The sequence below is a fragment of the Mauremys reevesii genome, linkage group 5 (assembly GCF_016161935.1).
Source record: "Mauremys reevesii isolate NIE-2019 linkage group 5, ASM1616193v1, whole genome shotgun sequence".
Classification (NCBI taxonomy): domain Eukaryota; kingdom Metazoa; phylum Chordata; order Testudines; family Geoemydidae; genus Mauremys; species Mauremys reevesii.
The window spans coordinates 86,416,295-86,440,161 of NC_052627.1; the positions used below are offsets into that span (position 1 = coordinate 86,416,295).

At 38.2% G+C, this 23,867-nt stretch overlaps 1 long non-coding RNA gene across 1 annotated transcript in view; it reads left to right on the forward strand.

Annotated features, from left to right (window-relative positions):
* LOC120406945 overlaps positions 1-7,773 on the forward strand; it is a 43,937-nt gene extending 36,164 nt beyond the window's left edge. The window contains exon 3 of the long non-coding RNA XR_005599678.1: positions 7,160-7,773. This is a non-coding gene — a long non-coding RNA (uncharacterized LOC120406945). The remainder of the gene's footprint in view (positions 1-7,159) is intronic.
* The last annotated feature ends 16,094 nt before the right edge of the window (positions 7,774-23,867 follow it).

A 23,867-nucleotide genomic window follows, 5' to 3' on the forward strand; every position in this document is an offset into this window, starting at 1 on the left:
GGAATGCTCAAATAAATTATTCATTTCTCATTGTTATAATACATTCTCATTACCTTTCAATCATGTTCCAACAACCATTCAGGCACCTAGAATAGCAATCTTTGTCCTATCCGATGGTGGTGATCCCTTCTCTCCATTACAGCTCCTCACATCCAGCCTTGAAGATGGGGATATAGCTCCTTTTTTTTTTAAACTGCTGTACGAGTCATCTAGCATGAGTAGATAATGGGTGACACTAGGAGCTTCATCACTGATTTAAATGGGTTCAGTATAAGCCCAGTGTTTTACCACTGAAGACCCAGCAGCTACATTTGCAAATACTCATCCTCTTACAGCTCTAGCCTATTATAACAATCTAGACTTGGAAGGTTTCTATTGACGGTGCATATAGTCTGTCAGGCCATAGCACTACTCATTGCATTACATTTTAATTTTAATGTCTTGTGTGGTATTTAAATGTTTAATAATCTGAAACATTTGTGTTAGGGGGAAAAAAGTCACATGGACCACATTTATCAGACTAAAAGTCTAGCATGAAATATTCTGCTTCATTGGCTGCTGTTGACTCTGCACCTTAATTTGACAGGGAAGGCAGGTGAATGATCTGCTCAGACACTTGTGCCACTGAATAAGTGAGCTTAGTTGAAAATAAATGTGTGAAGAGGAAGTAAAAATACTTGCTTTTCAGTTTACAGAAGCTGTGTGAAACTCTACAGATTTGATGATTAAATACAAATATTTTCTTTTTGTTTAATCTGTATGGGCTCACACCCCATAATATTGCTTTTGGTTTGGGATTTGAATGTGTTCAAAGTAAAATTCAGGCAAAACAGGTGAGTTTTGCCCATTTTCAGGTTGAAACCAAGCAAAACCACTGAATTGGATTTAAGACCAGAAGGGACCATTTGGTTAGCTAGTTTGATCTCCTGCATGACGCGAGCCATAACCTCTGGTTGAGCTAGAGGATATCTTTCAGAAAGACATCCAATCTTGATTTAAAATCTTCAAGTGATGAAAAAATCCACCAGATCCATTTTTAAGCTTTTTAAATGGTTAATTGCCTCACTGTTTAAAAAGCGCATTTTATTTCCAATTTAAATTTCTCTAGCTTCGATTTCCAGACATTGGATCTCGTTATGTACTTCTCTAAGTTAGAGAGTTCTATAGTGTCATATTTTCTCTCTACAAGGGAATTTATAGACCATGGAAAAAGTCACTTCTTAACCTTGTCTTTGATAAATGAAATACAATGAGCTTCTAAGTCTCACTGTAAGCCAGGTTTTCTAGACCTTGAATCATTTTAGCAGGTCTTTTCTGAACCCTCTCCAATGTCATAGTTTTCACAGAAAATCATAAATATCAACCTTCCACCTGAAACATGGCCTACAGTCACTTCCTTATCGAATTACAATTATGAACAAATGCTTTTTAGACTATTATAAAAACTGACAGGCAAAGAAGGATGTTGGAATTGGAAGAAAAAAGAATACTGTTATGATTTAAAGGAACTGGTTGCTATCGTGACTTGTATACAGCTTTCAAATCCATCAGTGTCATGGAGATTGTTTAAAATGATTGTTGTGGTTGACCTTGCATGTGTGGATGTTTGAACAAAAGATGAACAAGTCTGAATAAAATAAGAACCAGCCTGAATCATTGCACATCTGTTAAGCCCAACTCAAAACTTTGCTAAAGATGGAGAATATTCACTATTTCCCTCCTTATTTTCATGCCGCTTTCAATTCCTGATTCTGATTGAGGCCAGGAGCAGAAGTAGCAAGCTATCAGTACCATAAAAGAGGCTATTCTTGTGGGTCCAAGTTCAGTCCCAGGCTGTGCATAGACATATAACAAAAAAAATTGAAACCAGGAGAGGAAACTCTAGGTACAAAACTTGCATTCCACTTCTGGAATTCCTAAAGCTTGAATAACAGAAAGGAGCACTGTAGAGTTCAAGACCATGGCTGATGTATTTTAGACCATGTGACTCTTGAGTCAGTCCCACCACATCTTGCAAAGATTACAGCTGCCTCAACAGGAAAAATCTGCACTAGGGCAGTATATGGGCCAGATCCATTTGGAATGACTGAGTGTAAAATAGCATACCTGCCCTATAGCATCATCTTCTGGCAAAACATGGTTCAGCAGCATCATGCCTCAATTTTCCTTTTTGGACTCATGAGAAACGCCATACAGGCTTTTCTCTATCAGTAACACCCTGGTTTATTGTCATAAACTGATCCAATGAAATAACAGTCCTCAGGGTCCCAATTCCATCTTTCCCAGCCCTACTTGGCTGAACCCATCTTCTACTCCAACTCTCCTACTGTCTCTCTTCCAGCTTCCCAGGAATCTTTCCTTATCTCCCTGGGCTGAGAGAGGGCAGCACTGAAGCCTCAAACTCACCTGCAGGCACCTCCCCAGCTTTTTGCTTGTTTCTCTTTTTTTAAATGGTGAAACTGTTTTGACTGATAGCCTATAACTATCACCAACCACAATTCCTCAATATTAGCAGTTTATATTCTCTCATTTTGCACCTGGTCTTTCAGATAACATAACACCAACTTTTTAATACCCCATTTCCCCAGGGTTTTTACCGAATACATAACATTATTTTTGTTACCTTAAGATGTTTAAATTCCTCAGAAAGCTTTTCCTTTCTTTATCAAATGTGATCAATTTTCTTCCTTCTTGCTACATGCACACAGTCCATCTTTGTGTCTACTTGAAAAATATTTTTGTTTAAGCCACAATGGCCACTTAGTACTCTAAACAAAATCACTTCATTAGTCCTGAAGTATGTTGTTATCCTCAACTCTAGGGCACAATTCAAAATATCTTCTTCCTCTTGTTTCATGAATCCAAATTTTTTGCCATTCCTCTTTTAATTTTTTTTAATTAGGTTTTTGAATTCCTGTTTGCTCAATATATTTCTTTGTCAATCCTTCCATTTCTTATAGTGTTTTAGATGCTTTGTTCACCATTTTTTCTGTTACACCTATATGCTCTGAGATCCAAACTAATGCTACACGTATAGCTATCTGTAGTACTTGCGTTATTAGAAATATAATTTCATTGATTAAATCTCTTCTACATACTCTTCCTGTACATTTATCTTAAACAAAATCTATATGATCTTTCCAAAGTAATTTAATATCAAATATTACTCCTAAGAATTTAAACCTTTTAACTATATGTCTATTTGTTCTACATACAGATACAGTTTACATTCCTTTGTAACTTTCCTTTTTGTAAAGATCAGTCCTTTGATTTTAGCAATGGAAACACTGAAACCCCAGCATTTCCTCAATCAGAAGTCTCTTGTAACGCTTTGATTTTCTTTTCTGCCACCTCAACATTCTTGCTCCTAACCCACAGAGCACAATGATCTGCAGATAGAATGACACCTACCCCAGCACTTATTTGTTCTGGGAAATCATTTATCATAATATTAAATAAGGTTGGGCTGATAAAAATGGTACACCACAGGGAAGTGTTAACATTATATATATTCAACATAATGTTCCCAACTATGACCTGTGTGGTCCTTTTACTCAAAAATTCTCTAGTCCACCCATATATTCTTTCCCTTATCCCTAGTCCATTTACACTGTACAATGAGCCTTCTCTCCATGGCATATCATACACATTTTCAACATCTAGACACACAGTGATCATAAAACCTTTGTGCCTTTTATTTCTATGTATTTTAATTTCTAATTTAACAACGTAATCAATGATGTGTTTTCCTCTCCTAAAACCACCCTGTTCCTTGTCTATAATCCCATTGTTTGCCAAATAGGCAACCAATCTGCCATTCTCCATTCACTCCATAATTTTATCCAGACAGGATATAAAGGCAATTGGTCTACAAGCATTCACTTCGTGGATAATTTGCCTGGTTTTTGTATAGGTATTACTACTGCATGCTTCTACCCTACCGATATCCTACACTGTTACATAATTTCAAAAGAACCCTCAAATTGCTTTCACAGAGCTATTTAAACACTGTTAGATAGGTTATCTTTGCCTGGGGGTGTATCCTTGCAGAAATCAATAGCTTTCTCAAGTTCTCACATCCAAAATTATTCAGTGTATTATCTTCATGTTTACTTCAACTACATAATAGATCATGGCTGTCTTCAATTAATAGTCTTTTAATATGACAGAAAACTTCACTTTTATTTTCATCATTACTCACCCGTTGGAAAGCTTCTGCTAAAACTGTTGGTTTCTCATTATCAGAACTTCTAACTATGTTGTCAATCCCAATGAGACCTGGGTTATGACTACTATTAGTCTGAATTCCATCCATTCTTCTAATTTGCCTGTGTATTTCTCATGTCTTGGTATCTTTATTTATCTGCCTGCAATGCTTCCTCCAACTCTTTCTCTGATTTTTTTTGGTGGGGGGGGGTAATAATTCTTTTTGCTATTGCCTTAATACTTTTATATTTCATTATATCTTCACTATTCATTGTATTTTTCACTTTTTATAGGCTTTGTTCTTCTCATTCACTGCCATTTTGCACTCCTCATTCCACCCTAGAACTGAATTTCTGTTTTGGGATACTTTAATATCTTAGATATGGCTAGAGTATCTGCTGCTATTAATCCCTTTATTACACTATCACTGAAATGCCTTGTCATCACTCAGATGATTATTCAAAAATTCAGCACATTTACTCATAAATAGCTCCCAGTTATCTTTATTAAAATTTCAGGTGGTAATTTTCCATTACCTTCAACCTTATCTTGTCCTTGAAAGGTAATAATTATACAGAAATGATTGCTCCCCATTCCTTTGTCCTTATAGATTTTCCATTTGCAATTCCTTGCAATAACTTATATTATAATTCCCAATTCTAAGCAGGAAAAACTACCATCTGATGCATTAAATCTAGTTGGGGTACCACCATTTAAAAACTTTGGATTATTTTCATCCTTGAACTTTTCTAAGCTTGTACAATTTTTATCAGTTAGCTTACTTCCTTACTACTTGTTTCACTTAGGTAATGACTATTTAGGTCACCATTTATAATGTATAGTCTTTTAGCTTCTTCACTATTTCTTGTAGCTCTGAGCTTTCTAATTTCCCACACGGGTTATAGATATTATAAATCCTTAAAAGAATATTTCTCTTCTGCATTGGGAACTCAGCACCACTGTATTCTAGGTTTACTTCTTCATTCTTTAATACGATGCAGTTTAATATTTCCCTCATGCAAGTACAAACACCTCTCCCGCTTCCTAGTTCTCAGTCTTGCCTAAAGGAAATATACCCTGGAATTTTAAATGCAGGGCTTTTTTTTATTCAACCATGTTTCCTGGTTACTTATATCTGCTTTCATTTTCATTTCCAGCATATTTTCTTTTAGTTCTTGATCATGTGTGAGCAAAATTCCAGCAAAAAATTGTGATCCACATACCAATCATATTTCACCATTAACCTCATGCAAAATTGTATGAATACAGACCACTGACAAAATGCTAATATAGAAGTATTTTTCTTTTGACCTTGCTATATAATTTTCATATTTTTCTGATTTGTTTTCCCAGTTTGTGATGTACAGTTTCACTTCTATCATAAATGCAATAAACCTTTCTTTTTTCATTACTAATATAGCATTGCCTATTCCTTGCATAGTGTTTATCATGTTCTTTGTAGAATGAGGTTGTGTCTGCAGTTCCCCTTCTCCTGTGCTGATTGTCTGTTACTTCTCTGCCTGATGCTTTGAGTCTCTCCTTAAAGCTTCTACATAAGATATATTGTTAACAGTTTTGGGGTTTTGTAGCTCTTTAGCTTGTCTTGCTATAATACACCCTCTATATGCCGGAATGTGACTCCCACCGTAGTTACCACATTTGACCTCTGTCCTTCCTGTATAATTTTCATAGAAATGCTCTCTCCCACATTAACTGCAACTCATTTTTCCTTTACAAACAATTGTTACATGTCCACTGGCACTTTTAATACCTTAGAGGAGGGGGAATATATGGTTTAGTTCTGAACCACTGAAACCCTGATGTTACTTTCTCAGGTAGAGTCCCTCCCTTAAATGTAATCCTCACTGCTGTTGATGGCTTGATTTTTCCTCCTTGTATGTGAATTAGTCGCTTATTTGCTAACACTTTTTTTTCTCCGGTGTTTTTGATGATCTCATCATTGGTCAGTTCTCACGGCAATCCATATATAACCCCCTTCATTTCAATCAAATAACTTTGTAGCTGGCATTTATTTTAACTTTCTATAGCATCTTGGTTTTTAGCAGTTTATCAGCTTGCTGTTTGTTTTCACAGTCAGCTAAAAAAATCCCCATCTCACAGATTCCTGGCTGTTTATCCCCTATGCTTTTTTTAATCCAGTCAGCCACTATCACAGGGTTAAGGTCACCTAATCTTATTTCTTTGGGTAGGGATTTTACAATTATAACACTTTTGTTTATTTCCTTCCTCAACTTTTTGCATTTTTGCTAAGATCATATCATCTGATTCTGCTTCTACTCTTCCCCCCTCCTAATTTGTATCCATTCTCCCTTTCTAATAGATGCGAGATTTTCTGACCCCAAATAAAGTTGCATCTCTTCTAGCCCTCCCCATCTTTCTCTTCCTGTTTTCCTCTTTATGAGGCCCTGGTGCCTTCCTATAAGTCCATTTGGACAACAGGTAATCAGTAAAGGGTAAACTGGACTCCTCTCATTCTTAAAGAGGACAGTTACTGGGACACTGGGACATCCCAGGAGTTAGGGATTTTTAGCTGCTGGTTCTCTTCACCTTTAAATTTAAAGTAGGATAAAGTATTCCACTACATGTGCCATGAGGGAATAACTGCAACACATGTCTGCAACTCCCTTTGTTTCAAAGACAAAGCTTTATCTTATTTTCATTTGAAAACTTGTTATCCATCTGGACCAGACTGAAAATCCCATGTTTGTCTCTAACACTGAGTACTCTCATTCAAAACAACTTCAAATAAATAACAATAAATAGGAAAAAGTTAATATAATCAAAGACACAACAATAAAATAACACTAATTTAAATATTCTCTCATAGTTTGTAGATATTACTCTGTAATACATGCAATTTATATACAGAAATCCAAATAATCTCTTTATGTTCTGTATAGTGTTAGAACAGACCATCTTTTTTCTTTTTTAGCAAAGAAATAGCACACAGGAGGAAACCACAAAGTGGATCTACAGCAAAGCCTTCTGTCTGCCATCAGACTGTACGTACAATCTGCTAACAAGCAGCAAAATGAAGAAGAGGCCTAAAGGTCACCTCTGAGCTCAGCTTTCTACTCTTCAAGGAATGGTCCTGTGGGAACCCACCAGATCTCAAAAGAAAGCCAATTCTCGACAGTTCAAGGTGTCAGGTTAAAAAGGAATACAAATATGAAAGTTGGATAAGAGCTCTAAAATTCTGCAGGAGTTGTAAGAGCAGCATAGAAGCTATACAGAAAATGGTAAACAGAAAACTTTCAGATTGCAAATAAATAGGAAAGCTTGAGATGTTGTATAAAGCAGAAATCCTAGATTGTAGAGAGGTATAGAAAGTGCATGCTGTTGTTACTAACTATACCTGTAATAGCCACACCTTGCATCTGGAAGTTATACTGTACAGTTTTATTTTGTGTAGCAACTTGCATGCAAGTCTTAGCCTAGCATTGGGTACCATGAAATAGTATATACCATGTAGTATAAATTACATTGATTTAAAAACTTTGTGTGGTGGATAAATTAATGCGTATAATTCTGAGACCAATGACACAAGGAGAGAAAAATATATGCTTTAAGCAGAGATTTCAAAAGATCTCCCTACAGGGCAGAGAGATCAGAAGGCTGTTCCTGGAAACAGAATTTGCAAGGGAAAAAGCTCTCACACCAACACTATGGAAACTGAGAAAAGGGACACAGAAACAATTTAAAATTGGATACTGTTTCCTGTCGCTTCTTGTAGTTTAGTAATGGAATGGATACTTTCTAAAGAAAAGGCAGAATCAGGATGAACAAAGTATTTCAGATATAAAACAAAGCTTCTATCAGTTTCACAAGAGTCTCTTTACTTATTTGGCTTTGATTTCTTCTTAAGTGGAAAATTGGATCCTCCAGTGAAGGTGAAATTTGTTTTAAATTAAGGCACTAAATTTACTAGTGGTTTTCACACAGCCTGTCTGGCTATCTCTTCTGAGCTTTCTGCAAGTTTCTCTGGCATTGTGAATTTAGAGGTGCACCAGAATGAAGTTTACACTCAAAACCTCATGTGATTTGGAGAAAGCTGCAAGGCAGTCAGAGGCTGCTAGACCTATTGAGATCCCATGTTTAATTTTCTGAGACATCAACATAGGTTCAGTGTCATGTTGGGAGAGAGGTGTAAATATCTGCACCTTAAAAAGTTTAGGTGCTGTTCAGTCTTTAATGATATTGGGGCTGCACAGAAGTTTATGGGACCCCAGGACAAAATCTGAAACTGAGGCCCCCCCACCCTTCCAAAAATATTACTACTAAGGGTAGCCCAGGGTTGGAGACTAAGCCCATACCACCCTCACTCTGCAGTGGCATTTTGGTTCTTGCCACATGGTGCTGGGCATGGCTTCCCACTCCAGGTCCCATGACAGGTTTGGCCCAGACATGCCCCTAATGTGATGGGGACCTACAAGGCCAAATTTCAGTGAGTGTTGCTGCAACCCTGCACACTCGTTCACAACACCACTTGATTTAGTGGCCCTTTCAAATGGGGGACCAGGGGCAAAAGCCCCTCCCCTCTGGCATCTCTGGGTGGTTCTGGTTCACAATGAACCAAGTAAATGAAACAACCATAATGCCTGCATAAGAAATAGAGGAGGAGAATCAATCCTACATAAATGTTCAATGGTAATATCAGTAGGGGACTAAAATATTTTCAAGGCTGTAAGATTTTTAAAAAACAGGTAAAACTTACTGTTACAAATGAAAAGAGAAGCACTAACTGTAAAAGTTTTTATTGATGAAGTCTGGCTATATATTTGTATTAAAATATTTTCAAATTCTGCAGGAGACAGCTCCTACTTGCCTGCGAGAGGAAAAACAAATCACTGTAAATTATTTTGTGCTGATTTTTTTAAAACCATAAATATAGCAAGAAATATGTGGGGCAATTTATACAGCACCTCATTTCAATATGTATCATACTGCAGCAAGATGTAATGTTTTTCTGTTGCTACAATATGATCTCAGGGTAAGCAACTATTATAGTACACAATAAAATAAATGCTGATTTTTGTTTGCTCCATTGTAGCTAAGTAACCAGCAGGTGAACCTCAGAGTGTGATAGTTTCATATTTTATAAATAAAGCAAAGTCAGCTATCGTCAGTACTTGGATTTGAAACATCCCAAAGGTGCTTCAAAAGTTGTATTGGTTATTCAACATATGTTCCTTCTGCAATCCTCCCACATTGCTAGGGCACAGCTTAATGCATGGAGGCATTCAGTGGCAGAGGCCAGGAAAGGACATGATGAAGCGTCTGTTGGGGGAGCAAACTGACATGATGATGAAGCGTCTGTTGGAGCTTCAGGAAAGCCAGCAAGAGCATAGACCCCCGCTGCATCCATTGTATAACCACCTACCCTCTTCCCCATGTTCCATAGCCTCCTCACCCAGACGCCAAAGAATGTGGGGGGGGAGGCTCAGGGCACCCAGCCATTCCACTGCAGAGGATAGCCAAAGCAATAGAAGGTTGTCATTCAAACAATTTGATTTTAGTATGGCTACAATAAGCAATGTGGCCTTGTCCTTCCCTCCTCCCCCACGCCACCCAGGCTACCTTGTCCGTTATCTCATTTTTTTAATTAATAAAGAAAGAGTGCATGGTTTCAAAATAATGGTTATTTTATTTCGAAGGGGGGAGGGTGGTTGGCTTACAGGGAATTAAAATCAACAAAGAGGGTGGGTTTGCATCAAGAAGAAACACACACGATTGGCAGTGTGACACTGGGTTTCAAAACCTCTCTGATGTGCACAGCACCTTGCTGTGCTCTTCTAATCACCCTGGTGGCTGGTGCAAAACGATTGTCTGCTGTTGCTTTCATGGAGGGAGAGGAGACTGATGAATTGTACCCCAAACCACCCGCAACAATGTTTTTTGTTCTATCAGGCATTGGGAGCTTAACCCAGAATTCCAATGGGCTGCAGAGACTGTGGGAACTGTGGGATAGCTACCCACAGTGCACCACTCCATAAGTCAATGCTAGGCATAGTGGTGAGGATGCACTCCGACAACGTAATGAGCTTAGTGTGGACATACGCAATTGACTGTATAAAATCAATTTCTAAAAATCGACTTCTATAAAATCAACCTAATTTCGTAGAGTAGACATACTCTAAGCCTGGGCTCTGACTCAGGTTTGAGCCCAAGCCTCACTTCCATCCACACACACATAAGTCAGGGTCAGCTCAGCAAACACTCAGGATCAGGGTCCTAGGACACTGCTAGGGGCTGGTTTAGAGTCTGAGTCCTGCTGGGACTCTGGTCCAAGTCCTGTCATTTTTCCATGTGGACATGGGTTGAGCCACAGACTAAAGTCATGAGGTCTGTATAGTGTAGTAGTGGATGCATTAGCATGACAGTGAGGTCTGCTAAACCTGTAAACCTGGGTTTACAATGCAGTGTGGATACTCAAGCATAGGGTTGGAAAGGCTAAAGCCACAAGCCTGGGTCCCACAGACACAGGCTTAAGGTGCAGGGTAGACATAGCCCATGAGATAATATTGTCCAAATAATAAAACAAACACAGGGTGGAGGAAGGGGTAGAACACAGAAGCAGAGTGAACGAAGAGATGGTACCAAGCATTTTAATTCCATTATCTGGGGTGCGGGGCAGGGGGGCAGGACCTTTAGAAGGTCAATTAAATGGCAAAAGGGAACAGAGTGGCATGGGCAGGTGGGAAGGGCAGTTGTGGCGTGAAGATGAGGTGACGAGACTGATGAATGGGGAGGTTTGGTGTACAAAGCTGTGCTGTATTTGTGACATCTCACTCTCTAAGAAGGCTGGTGGGGAAAGATGGACTGAAAATAGGGAGTGACATTGTTCTGGGTTAGGGACTTCCCCACTGCTGAGCAGATCTTCAAATCCTGCCTGCTGAGCTAGTTACATTTTTCATTTTTTCTCCTTAAGCAGCTGACTAACCTGGCATTTGCATATGTAGCACAGTAAGTTTAAGTGGTGGTCTGGGCATTCCCCTTCAATGCCTAAAGACAGTACTTATAAACCTAGTTAGACAAATGAAATATAGTTCCAAGCATTTCAGCAAGAGTTACTTTAAAGATTTTTTTTAGTCAGTTTAAATGATAAAAATCGGAGGTGTTATTTTTAAATAGGATATTAGAAGTCTTTTGATCCCCTGAGAACAGAATTTAATCAGATTGAGGAGAGTGAGCTGTGATGGACAGAGTTATTTATTTAGTGGCAGCAAGGCTTTTCATCTTTGGAAAATGTTCCATATTCTCTTAGTATTAGAATAGTACAGCACTGAACTTTCTAACAGTGTCAGTATGTGCCAGAAAAGTGATTTCATCAAACAGGAGCATTCTGTATTGTAGACTGAGCCTAACAAACGCAGATTTACAGAGTCCTAATAAAAAATCCTATTCACTGGCTTTTTAATATGGTAGATTTACCATTTTCCTTTCATTTCTAGTGTGAATTTATTACTTGTAAAGATTACGAGATTTGGTAACACTGTAAAATGTATATTTCTCTTTATGCACAGATCACTGACAACAATAGTCCAAGCTTTTCCTAAATTGCCCCACCACTGTATATCAAGTCTATTCAGGCAGGATCAGAGACTACTTCAATCTCTATGCCCATTCAACACTCGTTCTTTCTGATGAGATTGACAGATACCGTGGTGAATGGTACACTCAATAGATATTGATAGAATTCTTATTTAGATCTTGGTGAGCTCTTTGGGGCAGGTACCGTCTGCATTTTGTGTCTTGTATAATGCTGAGCACATTGTCTGGTTGCTTAACAAATTAGTTTGCCTTGGATTTTTTTTAGTGGTTTCAAACAGCTGAGAACATCACTTCTTGTTATATAGGCCTCTGAACAGTCATCAGATTTATTCATTGGATTCAGACCAGTGACTTAGAGACAAAAGGCTTTAGCCTCAGTTACTAACCCTCTGAACTCCCCTGCAATATGTTTACTTTTACATTTAAAATAACAATAATAAAGAATACAGGAGTTGCCTATTGCAGACATGGAATACATGAAGCTAGACAAATTCAGAGTGGAAATAAAGTGTATATTTTTAATGGTGAGAGTAATTACCATTTACTTAGAACAATTAACCAAGGGTTGGGGTGGATTCACCATCACTGACAATTTTTAAGTCAAGATGGGAGGTTTTTCTAAAATATGTGCTCTAGGTATTATTTTGAGGAAATTCTATGGCCTGTGTTATACAGGAGAACAGACTAGATCATCACGATGGTCCCTTCTGGTCTTAGAATCTATGAATCTGTAAAAGTGTCTTTGTTAAGTACTGGCTGGCCATGTGTTTGGCACTGTACAAAGCTCAAATGAAGATTTGGTCTTGAAGATCTTGCACTATAAACTAATTAGGCTCTGAATCCAGAGGGTAATCCAGAAGATGAAGCTATCTTAAAGCTCGAGTTTTAACATTTATTTGGTGGAATGGATGGATGTCTGATTCTTATTAACATGGGCAGGCTCTTTGGAAGAAGTTAGTTTTTAGGAGGTTTTTTGAAGAAAGAAAGTCTGTGCTGTGATGGAAAGAGTACCAGAAGTTTCATGGAAGAGCTAGCACAAAGAGAAAAATGGAATGAGATTCATTGGTTGAGTAAAAGGTACAAGAAGAAGAGTAATGAGGAATAAGATAGAGATGCAGCAGGGGTGGAGTTGTTCAAAGAATAAAAGCTCATCTTAGTTCAGCATAATGTGAAAGGAAGTCCATTTAATCAGTAGAAGAGAGGAGTGACTTGGTCTGAGAAGTAGGTAAGGAAGAAGATTTTTGCTATTGTTCTTTGAATAGACAGCATAGGAACTAGAGACCAGAGAGGGAAAGCTGCAGTAGTCAAGCAGATAAGAATTTTAGCTGTCGGGACAGAAAAGAAGGCTTGAATTTTTTAGGTTTTATAGAGAAAGAATTAACAGGATTTGGTAACAGCTTGTTTTAAAAAGTTACTATGGCTTTAGTCCTGATTTACACTGCAGAAACTGAGCAGAAAATCAGAACCACTATTTCTATCTAAAGTGATTGAGAGGTTAGTGCCTTCTTAATTGCTCTCCAACATGAAAAAATATAATCTATTGAAACCATTTCAATCTGTTTTTGTCAGCTGCAAACTACTGATCCTGTTCAAACGCGAATTTTAATTAACATGCTTTATTGAGGTCACCCAGAGCATCTAATTCTTTTGCTCCTCAGAGACAATGGCCCCTTGTTGTTATAAATCTATCTGTTGCCCTTGGGAGTTTAGTTGTGAACTCAGCTTGAGTCCTATTTCTCTACTGCTTCTTGTATCTGTATTTCTCATTTGGTAGCAGATATCCCTGCTAAATTGTGACTTTTACCGGGGTAAAATTAATAAACCATTTTTGTATAAGGGTAAAATGGAGTCATTGTTGTTCTCTGATTTGCTCAAGCTGTTTGGGCTGTCAGGCACTGAAATCTGAGATACAAATGATAATAGAATATTTTACCAAGAATCACGATATTTTCTGGATCTTTATTTGTCTGGTTACCAAGAAGTGGTTTCTCAACATAGTGTGTGTATTGAATTCTGTACATAGTTCTGTCCCTGAAAGATTTTTTTATAGGATGACCACAATTATAATGGCTCCCAGACCAGGACCAAGAATTATTTTGATTTCTTTGACTCCCTGTATGTTACACAAAAATATATCCCTAAAATTTTTGTCATGTTACTGCTTGCCTGTGATTACACTGAAATATTTAGCTGTAACAAATTATTTCATGTTAAAAAAATAATTTTAAAATAATCTCTGGATTTACTGCCTTAATTTCTTACTGAGCTAACCTTGCATGACTTCCCTAATATTGATTTGGAGTAGGTCTGTCAATTAATCACAGTGAACTCAAGCGATTAACTCAAAAAAATTGATTATATTTTTTAAAATGGTCAAAATTAATCATAGTTTTAATCACGGTGTTAAACAATAATAGAATTCTAATTTGCATTTATTATAAAGCCCCCCCACCCACAGGTAACATGGAGCAGGGAGACATGGCATCCCTTGGCTATGTACAGGCAGGGGGGGAGGGTCACTAGGCAGAGGAGACACATGGGAGGTCATGTGTCCTCTCCTTTAGATTGAGGTCCCTCAGCATGGGAAGGCATGAGTCATCCATGGCTGTCAGTGCTGAGGTGAGGAAAGTGAACTCTACTCTTGCTCTACCTACATCCACAACCAGCAGTTGGATGTTCCTGCTAAAATGGACACCACTGAACATGCTGATTAAATCAATAGGGCCACTGACACCTCTCTCAAAGATATCGTATCAGGCCTCTCTCGAGACTCAGGGCAGGTCTACATTTAAAATGCTGCATCGGCGCAGCTGCACTTTGCTGCTGTCACGCTTTAATGAAGACACTTTCCCCTGATGAGAGCGAGTCTCCCGTTGGTGTAGTTTATCCAACTCCCCAACAGGTGGCAGCTATGTCGACAGGAGAAGCTCTTCCCCGACAAGGATTTTTCACACCTCTGAGTGATGTAGTTATGCTAAGACATGATATTCTCAGGGTCCTATCTGAAACATTTACTTTGCAGTAACGAGCTAGAAACTTAAAATTAAAGCTTAAATTCTGCAGTACATGATGGAAAAGGGCTGCTGTAGCTCAATGTAAACCCTGTTCCTCTTTCAGTCAGATCCCAAGTACTCTGCAACTCCTTGCTGTGGGGCTTTTTTATGATTTTTCCACAGCAGTTTGGCCCTTCTCCTGGTTAGGTTGACTAAGCAAAGCCAACATCTGTTATCTTCTGGAGCTTTAGCAACACAGAAGACCCCCAGATCTTTTTTGTCTGATCAGAATTATAGTTGTTCATAAGAAGAAGCCGCCCCTGTATTATTGCTTACATAGGTACATTTTGTACAACAGCAGCAACTCTCCTTCACAGACTTTAGTCTAGTACACATTTATTATTAACTCCTTTTGAACTGTACATATGCCAGACTTTTTTCTCCTTTCTGAATTTATCTGATCAATCCCATATATATAATGTGTATGAGGGTGCAGGGGCAAGGGTGTTTGAGGATCACTTTTTTGTGCTTGTGCCATTGGAACATCACTTGGTTTTATTATATTATTTTTTATTATTTCGTTACTATTGTTTACATTGCAGTGTACTAGGTGTACCCCAGGTAGAGATGGTATTATACCTATTTCACTGAATGGATACTTAAGCTGTGAGGTTAAGTGGCCTGGCTGAAGGCCTTGCAACATGTCAATAGTAGAACATAGATGAAAACAAAAGAATTTCAGATTTTTTTACGTGTTTTCAATCCACTAGACCCTGTTATACCCATTCATGTATCAAGTAAACCAAGAAAACAAAATCCAGTTACGTGAAGAAGCAGTGTAAGAGGATACTAATTATAAGTGTTCAGAGTACTATACTTGAAGTCACTTAAGTATTTCCATTATAAAGGATCTTTTATATACATATGTTTCTTTGAAGCAGCATACAGTCATTGTGATGGGGGACCAAATATGAAAATGCTAATGTTGTGTCTGCAGAAAAATGGAGTTAAAACTTGATTTGAAAAGGGTGAATTGAATCATAACAACACTTTTCTTTATATATATTCTGAAATGCCTTTATGCCTCCACCTTCCTCTGCCTTTCCTTATTTATCCAATCTTTCCACATCACCTTCCTGCTCACGCTGCAAGTATAAAAGAGAGAATTTTCTTACATATATTTCTTCAAAATCTCTACCTAAAAATGTTTGAATATATTATTTGCAGACTTATCAAATTTGAGGGCTGTATGTGTCAAAGACATATGCATAAATTAACATACTATTGGCCCATTATTACTCTCTAGTGCTTTAGTATGGTAGTTTGCTGGAATGTATTTTGCAGGCAAGCTTCTAAAAGCAGCAGAATAATATTAATGTCATTTAAAATCTGTTACCTTTTTGATTCCTAGCAATGTATATTTCAGTAGCTAGTAATTCACGACTTTCATTTCATGGTTAAAAACCAGAACAATGTCTGACCTTCTGCTCCAGTACTTAATGTTGTTAAGGATACACTAGTTTGATTTGGCCAGGCCATATCCATGTGCATTTAGTGGGTTGTCAATAGAAGTTATGCAATGAAAGAATAAAATGTCAACCCTTTCAGCATTACAAGAAAAGCTTTCTTACTAAGGGTCAGGGACTAGAATAATGTGTCACTCAGATTGAAAGCCTCTTGCAAGCTAAAAAAATTACCATTTTGAGCTCAGGGTTATAAGGAAAGAAAGATTTCATACTGTTTAAAATATGTAATACATTGAGTTTAAACAAGTCCACATGGAGAGAGGGGTTTGTTGGTGAGGTTTCACCAGAAATCATGGGCAGCACGGAACGTGGAGGGCAGAAGGAATTCAAACAGATCGATGTATGCAAAAAAAAGCACAAAGACATTCATAAATCTGTGGGTAACATTTTTATAAATCTGGCTTGCAAACATGGAAAAATACATTATGTTGCCAATACATTATATTTGTTTTTGCAAAAGCACCAGAGTAGTTTGGTATTGAAGCATTGCATAAAGTTAAATAGCACATAAAGAATAAATTGCAATTATTATTAAATGAAGGATCTAGAAATTCTGTTGTTTACTATGTGTCACTGACCAACTGCGGTAGGCTTGCAGAATGACAACTCAGGACAAGTGGTGGTAAAAAGCATAAACAAGTTATCAACACCAGAAAGGAAAATTAAACATAGTATATAGTTCCCCAAAACTCAAAAAGCACTGATATTGTCAGAACCAAATTCACCAATGGAGCAAGCAAGCACAACTTAGTTGAAGTTGATAGAGTTGCACCTGCTCATGCAAGCAAAGCATTTAATCCTATGACTTCAGTTCCTGAGACCAGAGCCTACATGACCACCATCCTGTGGGTCTGTAAATTAGCCACAGCTGGCCTAGCTGGGGCCTAATAGCTTCCAATTTTCAGGAAATAGCTGACACATTCAGTTTCTTTCTCTCTCACACTCTCTGTAAATCAAGCTGGCACAAGGGAGCAATTGCAATTCTTTTTCTCCTATCAAATATGACAGCCTTTACCATCAAGAGCTGGAAAAAAGGAAGGAAAAAATTGAACTGAGGCTTTCTCCTTTCTTTGAAAGATGCTAGTCTGTGTCCCTAAGTTTAACTGAGAAGCAGCCTCAGTGCAACTATCCAATTAGCTCCTGAAATAGGTAAATAAGAAGAGACAACTAGTTTTCATTCTGTTCTGGAGAATAATTAAACAGTCAATACTCTACAAGCACACAGAATAACTTACACCTTTCACGTTTATTATTGATATTACAGAAGGGCAACTGAGACCAGTGCCTTCTGCTACTCAGCAGAGGTGGGCAGTGTTCCAGCACATAATGAGAGACAGTCCCTTCCCTGAAAAGCTTATATCTTAAATAGGCAAGTCAAAGGATAGGAGGGGAAACAGACACAGAGAAGTGGTGTGACTTGGTCAAGGACACACAACAGGTAAGTGGCAGATATGGGACTAAAACCCAGGGGTCTTGAGTCCCAATCTAGTGCCCTATTCACTGGAACGCACTACCTCTCCGTAAATCATCCATACTACATTTCTTTATATGCACTGGATGGAATTCCTAATGAGGAGAAGGAACTAATTGCTACTGTCCTTCCTGAGCAGGAACTCAAGTTATGTGGCACAAACTCCTTTTAGGTGGAAGAAGCAAAGAAATATCTCGTCTTTAATACTGATGGGGAAAAGATTCCCCAGATACAGTTACATATAAAGAAAATTAATTTAAATATCTTACCTTGTGTATGCCCTAGCAAGACAGCAAATGGAGTCAAGAAATTAAAAACTAATACCCATGGCATAACTTTAACACATTTTTGTTATAAAAGTGCCAGTAAAGACTTCTTTATTGCACTTACGGAAACTAGACTAGCCTCTGTTTAAACTTCCCATGAACTCATGAGCATGAATCATCTAGTATGACAATAAGGAAATCAATTTGTTTACAAATTACCCATTTTAAACAATACACACAAGAAAGTCTGTCCCATTCTTATTCTCCTTGATATTAATGTCAGGAAACCAAAGCATGGATGGTCTTAACACTGAAGATAGGAAGCAAGAAGCAGATCTTGGACGCGTTGCAGTAGCATTTGTCAAAGGCCTAGATGTGAGAGGTGAAGTACAATGAAAATGATCCCTAAAATTGTGAGCTTAAGTGGCATGGAGAATGGTGGCATTTATCACATGACAAAGCAGTTGACTTTAAATGGATCTGGATGAATAACCTCCCCATAACTGAACAAGACACACTACAGCAGAAACTTTGCATAGTATAAACACTAATGACTCATAATTAAATATTGTTTGTTTTGACCTGGATCCTACCCTGAGAACCAACCACATGATGGGACCACTAACTTTAGTCAGGCTGCACATGGGGAAATGTGTGCGGGGTGTCTGCTTACTTGGTTCTCTGTGTGAGATCACAGACGTGGTTGTGTCCTGCTTTATTAAACAAATCAGTTATCAAGCTCTGGCTGAATGTATGGATTATTAACTAAAATAATAGTTACAGGAAATAATAACGCTAGGTAACGATCCTGTGACTATAATAAAATTATATGAATTAGTACAGGATGCTCAGAATTTAGCAAGAAGTTATAATCCATGTAATAAAGTAAATAGACAACAATTCAAGTCTTACCACGTAGTTGTAATCTTATCTAATGTTCTATTCTGGAAAGATGATTTTATATAAGCGGTGCCAAAATAAAGTATCCTTTAATACAGGACTTTGTTAAATGCCAATCAAACTGTATATAACAGTAAGTAACAGTTCCAACAAAATTAATTTTACAGAAAATTTGAATAGCTTTTAATTACTTCAACATCAGTTAATCAAAACACTTTTCACAGTTACTGATTATCATAGTCAACCTTTGCACATGTGCAAACATGCTTAAATATTTATTATGTATTCTATCCAAAAAAATAAAAATAAAATGTTAATATTATGCAGTTGAATACTCAGATCACAAAATGCAAAGTTAAGGTTGTATCTGTGGATTTGGTGATCAAGTCTGAATTTCTTGAATCTCCTTTCCCATGGTCCCATCCTCGTCATTTTAATGTCTCTCTCTCTCTGCCTGGAGAAGAAGCAACACTTGTGGAGAGCACAGTTTCTTGTTTTGTTTTTGGAGCCCTGTCAAATATTCTTCTGAGCCAGCATCACCCTACTGCTGACTTATACCTAGATCTGGGATATTTTCTATGGGTGGTGTGCAGGCAGCCAATGCTCTCACCAAACACTTTATCTAGTACATTTGGGTTTTCTTTGGTCTGGCTTTCACAAGGGTGCCTTCTGCCTTAATCTACATTTCTTCTTATTACAGAAAGGTGATTTTGCCCAGGATATCATTTTAATAAAGGTGTGAAAATGGTGACTGTTAAACTCACCCCTATACTTTTCTTTTGTTACATGTTTTTGTATACACTCATCCAGGGTTTGGTTTATATGGGACTTACTTCATGGGCACTTATTTCAAGGCTTATTTAGGCTCCATTTGTTTAAACTCCAGACTGTCTAGGTAATATTTTTGGTAGTCCGGACTTCAGCCAGAAGAATTGGTGTGTGGAGGGGTGGTTGCCCCACATAGGCAGTAGAAGGGTTAAAGCAGCCTTGGGGACATTGTGGGAACCCAGCCAATTAGAAGAAGGCTCAGTGGAGCAGCCAATCAGGGCTAGGCTGGCCTATATAGGAAGGGTTGCTGAGAAGAACAGAGGCAGTCTCTCCATGGCTGCCCTGTAGGAGGGTTGAGAGAGAGAGCACCACAGGCAGAGCAGAGCAGAGCAGAGCAGAGCAGAGCAGAGCAGTGCTGGGCAGGGTCAGGGAAGCAAGAGGGAGCTCCAGCCTGATGGCTGCCAGACGGAGGTCCTGATACAAGGGCAGAGAAGGTGCTAGGGCTGCAGGGAAGTGGCCCAGGGAAACAGATGGCAGAGTATAAGGAGGGGCAGTACATGGCTGATGGCTATAGGGTCCCTGGGCCAGGACACAGAGTAGCAGGTAGGCCCGGGTTCACCCCCTCTTTGCCTCTCCCCACCACTTGCCACTGAGGGGAGTGGCCAATGTATGGATTACAGTTTGCCACTGAGGCAAGTGGGTAGACCAGAGACCGCAGTTTACCACCAAGGCAAGTGGCTGGACTGAGGACTGTCGGGTCCCCCAGAAGGGAGGAGAGAACCAAATGGGGAACAGACGGAGGGCTGTGTCCAGAAGAGGATGCCACAGTCCGGGGGGCAACGTGGATCCTAGAGATGGAGGCAAGTGTGACAACGGGTGAGACACCACTAGACAAGGGCACTCCGGTGAAAGAGAGCTAATTCCCAGGACAGCCAGCAGGAAGCACTGTGGTGGTGAGTCCCACCCCATTACAGGGTGACATTGGAGCTTTCTATTCCTCTCATTATCTTCATTTTATTCTAGATAGGGCTGCCTTCCATTTGCCATGTTTCTTGTTTCCTGTATTTGATCTGAAAAAAATTATCTTTGCCTGCCATTGTTCTAAATTCCATTTGTCCTGAGGAATACAAATGTTTCTCACTGGATGTTAAAATGACTGTAAACTCTAATTAGACCAAACCAAGATTTTTTTATCAGTTCCAGGCACTGCTTGTTTGTATCTTCCTGAATCTAAGACTAGCTTTAGCTGCCTTCTGCTATTCTTTTTCATTGGTTTTGAGTAAAGTACCCCTAGGAGAATCTACACATATTCCACTAGTAGGCAGACCAGAAAGGGTGGAGATTTCCATAGATAAAAGCTGCAAAACTTCTGTGTGGTCATCCTGGCATGCAATTGTGTTCCACTAAAGAAGGGATATGTTTACTTTGAATGAGATTGCCTTTAGTGGAAAGGCACACTAACCTTCAATATCAAGTAATCCTTCTCTCCCTACTGCTTGTTAGCGCAGTATAATAGGAGGATAGCAAAGAGGATAGATGTATGACAAGTGAAAATTACTTAGTAACAATTCAGCTGTCATAGTCTTCTCCTGATCTTCACCCTACTTCTCCTCCCTTGGCTTGTACCATCAGCTTTGGAACTTAACTGACTAGAGAGAGTGAGTATAGCTTCATCCTGTAGATTGTAGGTCTGGGTGACTACATTTTTCTTACCTCTTGCTTCTTGGGAGATGGTGTCATATTTCACTTTATGCTTGTATCTTTCTGGCAGGAAATTTACATTACATACCCCAAAGGTAGGTGTATGCAGTGTACCTTGGAAGTTACTTGGTTTGAATATTCTAAGTAATGCAATCCCCACTCAGATGCACAAAAGATTAATAGGAAAAGAACTGGCCACAGAAGTAGTGTAAATTTTGGAAGCATATTAGTGTGAATTTCAGCCGTTCTAACGTCATCCTAAACAGAGCACATCTTAGTGTCAACATGAGCTTAATTTCTAAAACACTTATCATTAAACATCTCAGCTAATCAACAGGAGCCCCATGAATAGTCCATAAAATGATTTTCTTATGTAATTTAGATTAGTACATGAAATCTTTATCTACAGTTTCATAATGACCTTATTCCTAATAAACCTACAAAAGCAGTTCAGTATGATGTTAATAAGAGTGACAGTTGTTTCCTCAAATAAAAAATGTAAGAGCATTGTACCTTCAAAATTACTGAAATAATTACTGTTTCTAAAATATGCATAAAATCTACTTTGTGAGCATTTGTAATTTTTGCAGTAATGCAATTCAGTTTAAATGATAGGACTCAGCCATGTTTTATAGGGCTCTGATACACTTTATAGCTCTTGTAGACTGTACTAATATCTGGTTGACCACACAACAGATTGCAAAATCCTCTTTTAATGTAATGAGTTCCGTGAACTTAACTGGTTTCTATCAATACAAAAGATATATAAAGACAATGCAAAATATTTTTCTCCTTTTTTCCAATTTACTTCAAACTATAAAGCACTTATAGAATTTAAAAATGAGAGGAATACATTGTAACAGAATGTGCTATTAAACAGTAATTCCTCAGAGGTGGTCCATTTTACTTTCTATTTTAATGACTTTCTGGCTCTGCGGCTAGTGGTCCGGCTAATAATTACATGCTTGCTAAATGAGTACTCTGAAATGAATTTTGACCTTTCATAAAAGTATATTTGGCAAAATGATGTTACAAGAAGCAAACCTAATTAAAAAAAAATCTGTCCTAGCCAGTATTACTGTTAAAGGATGTTCCAGAAAGTGGCCAGAAAATATGAGAGAGTATTTTTTTAACTGAAAAGAAAAATAATACTTACTGGGATTGTAAAATAACAAATGGCACCTTTTTGTCTAAAAGATTTCATAAAATTACACCGTGAAATGTTTTTTCTCATACTTGTCTTAGATGAAATCTAAAAGCCTGCAGACTGTGTGCTAGTATATTGTAGTTAGTGAGTATCTGGAGCATGTCTATTTTAAAGTGTGCACTAGTAGTAAAATAGAGGAGCTCAGAGAGAAATTAGTACCATACACTGATTTTTTCCCCCAACTCATTGAGGCCTTGCTTGAGAGGCAGACTAAGATCACAAGTGAAAATAAGTCATCCTTTTTTCTTCAGCATAAAATCATGTATGTCATGTGGTAATTCAGCATTGCTTGTCAGTGTTGTCCCAGAGAGTTTTAAGTCTAGAATGTCAGCTGTGCCGGTAGTCAGGATTTGGGTGCATTGGCAGATGTGTAAGGAAAGCTTTCTCAGAACCTGGCTTTACTCTTACATATTTGACTATTATCTTACTTATTCAGTCTTGTAATTTTAAACTGAAACTCAGAATAATTTGTTTCAAAGTAATCCACTGGATGATTTTTTTTTGTTTTAAATAAACTCAGCTCAGCTGAGCATGGGTTTGCTCCAGATATTCACAAACCTTTAAGAACCAAGGGCTGGTTTTCCAGTTTGTGATGAAATTGAGGGTGAGGAATTTTTTTGTGGGGTTGGAGGCTGTGCTGCATTTATTTCACATAGTTCTACTCTTGGTTACCCGGGCCCAATCCTGAGGTATGACATGCCCCCTGATGTCATTAGGAGCGGAAGAGACTCAGCCTTTGGCATTGGCATCTCACAGAATTTGGGCCTCTGTTATTGAGTGAGATAAATAGTTGCTCTGTATTTTAATAAAGGAATAAGAAGTAGAGCTATAATCTGTGCTGGCAATGTCTAGTCCTCTCCCCTCTGTGTGTTTACAGTCTAATGTTGTTTGCTGTTTGGTATAAGCTAGTAAAAAAGGAAAAGTATGCTGTGTTCCAGGCCGTAATAAGCAGTTGTCAACTGGATAGATCATCTCTACCACACATTATGCTAATAAAGGCTGTGAGTGAATATAGGTTACTGCTTGCTTTGATGACTTCTTAATGTGATTTGTGCCAAAAGTGTTTCTTATTTCATTAATCTCAATTCCAAGGTATTCATTTTGTGATATCTTACTCTCTACCACTTTCTCTTTCCCTTTGGGAGGTTTAGCTTACGTGCGAGATGCTTTCTTCTGTTGTTGCTTACACTTAGTTGACTTTTTCTGTTGTGAAATTAGTTAATGGAGTCCAGAAGTCCTTATTTATGGATTCTTTTT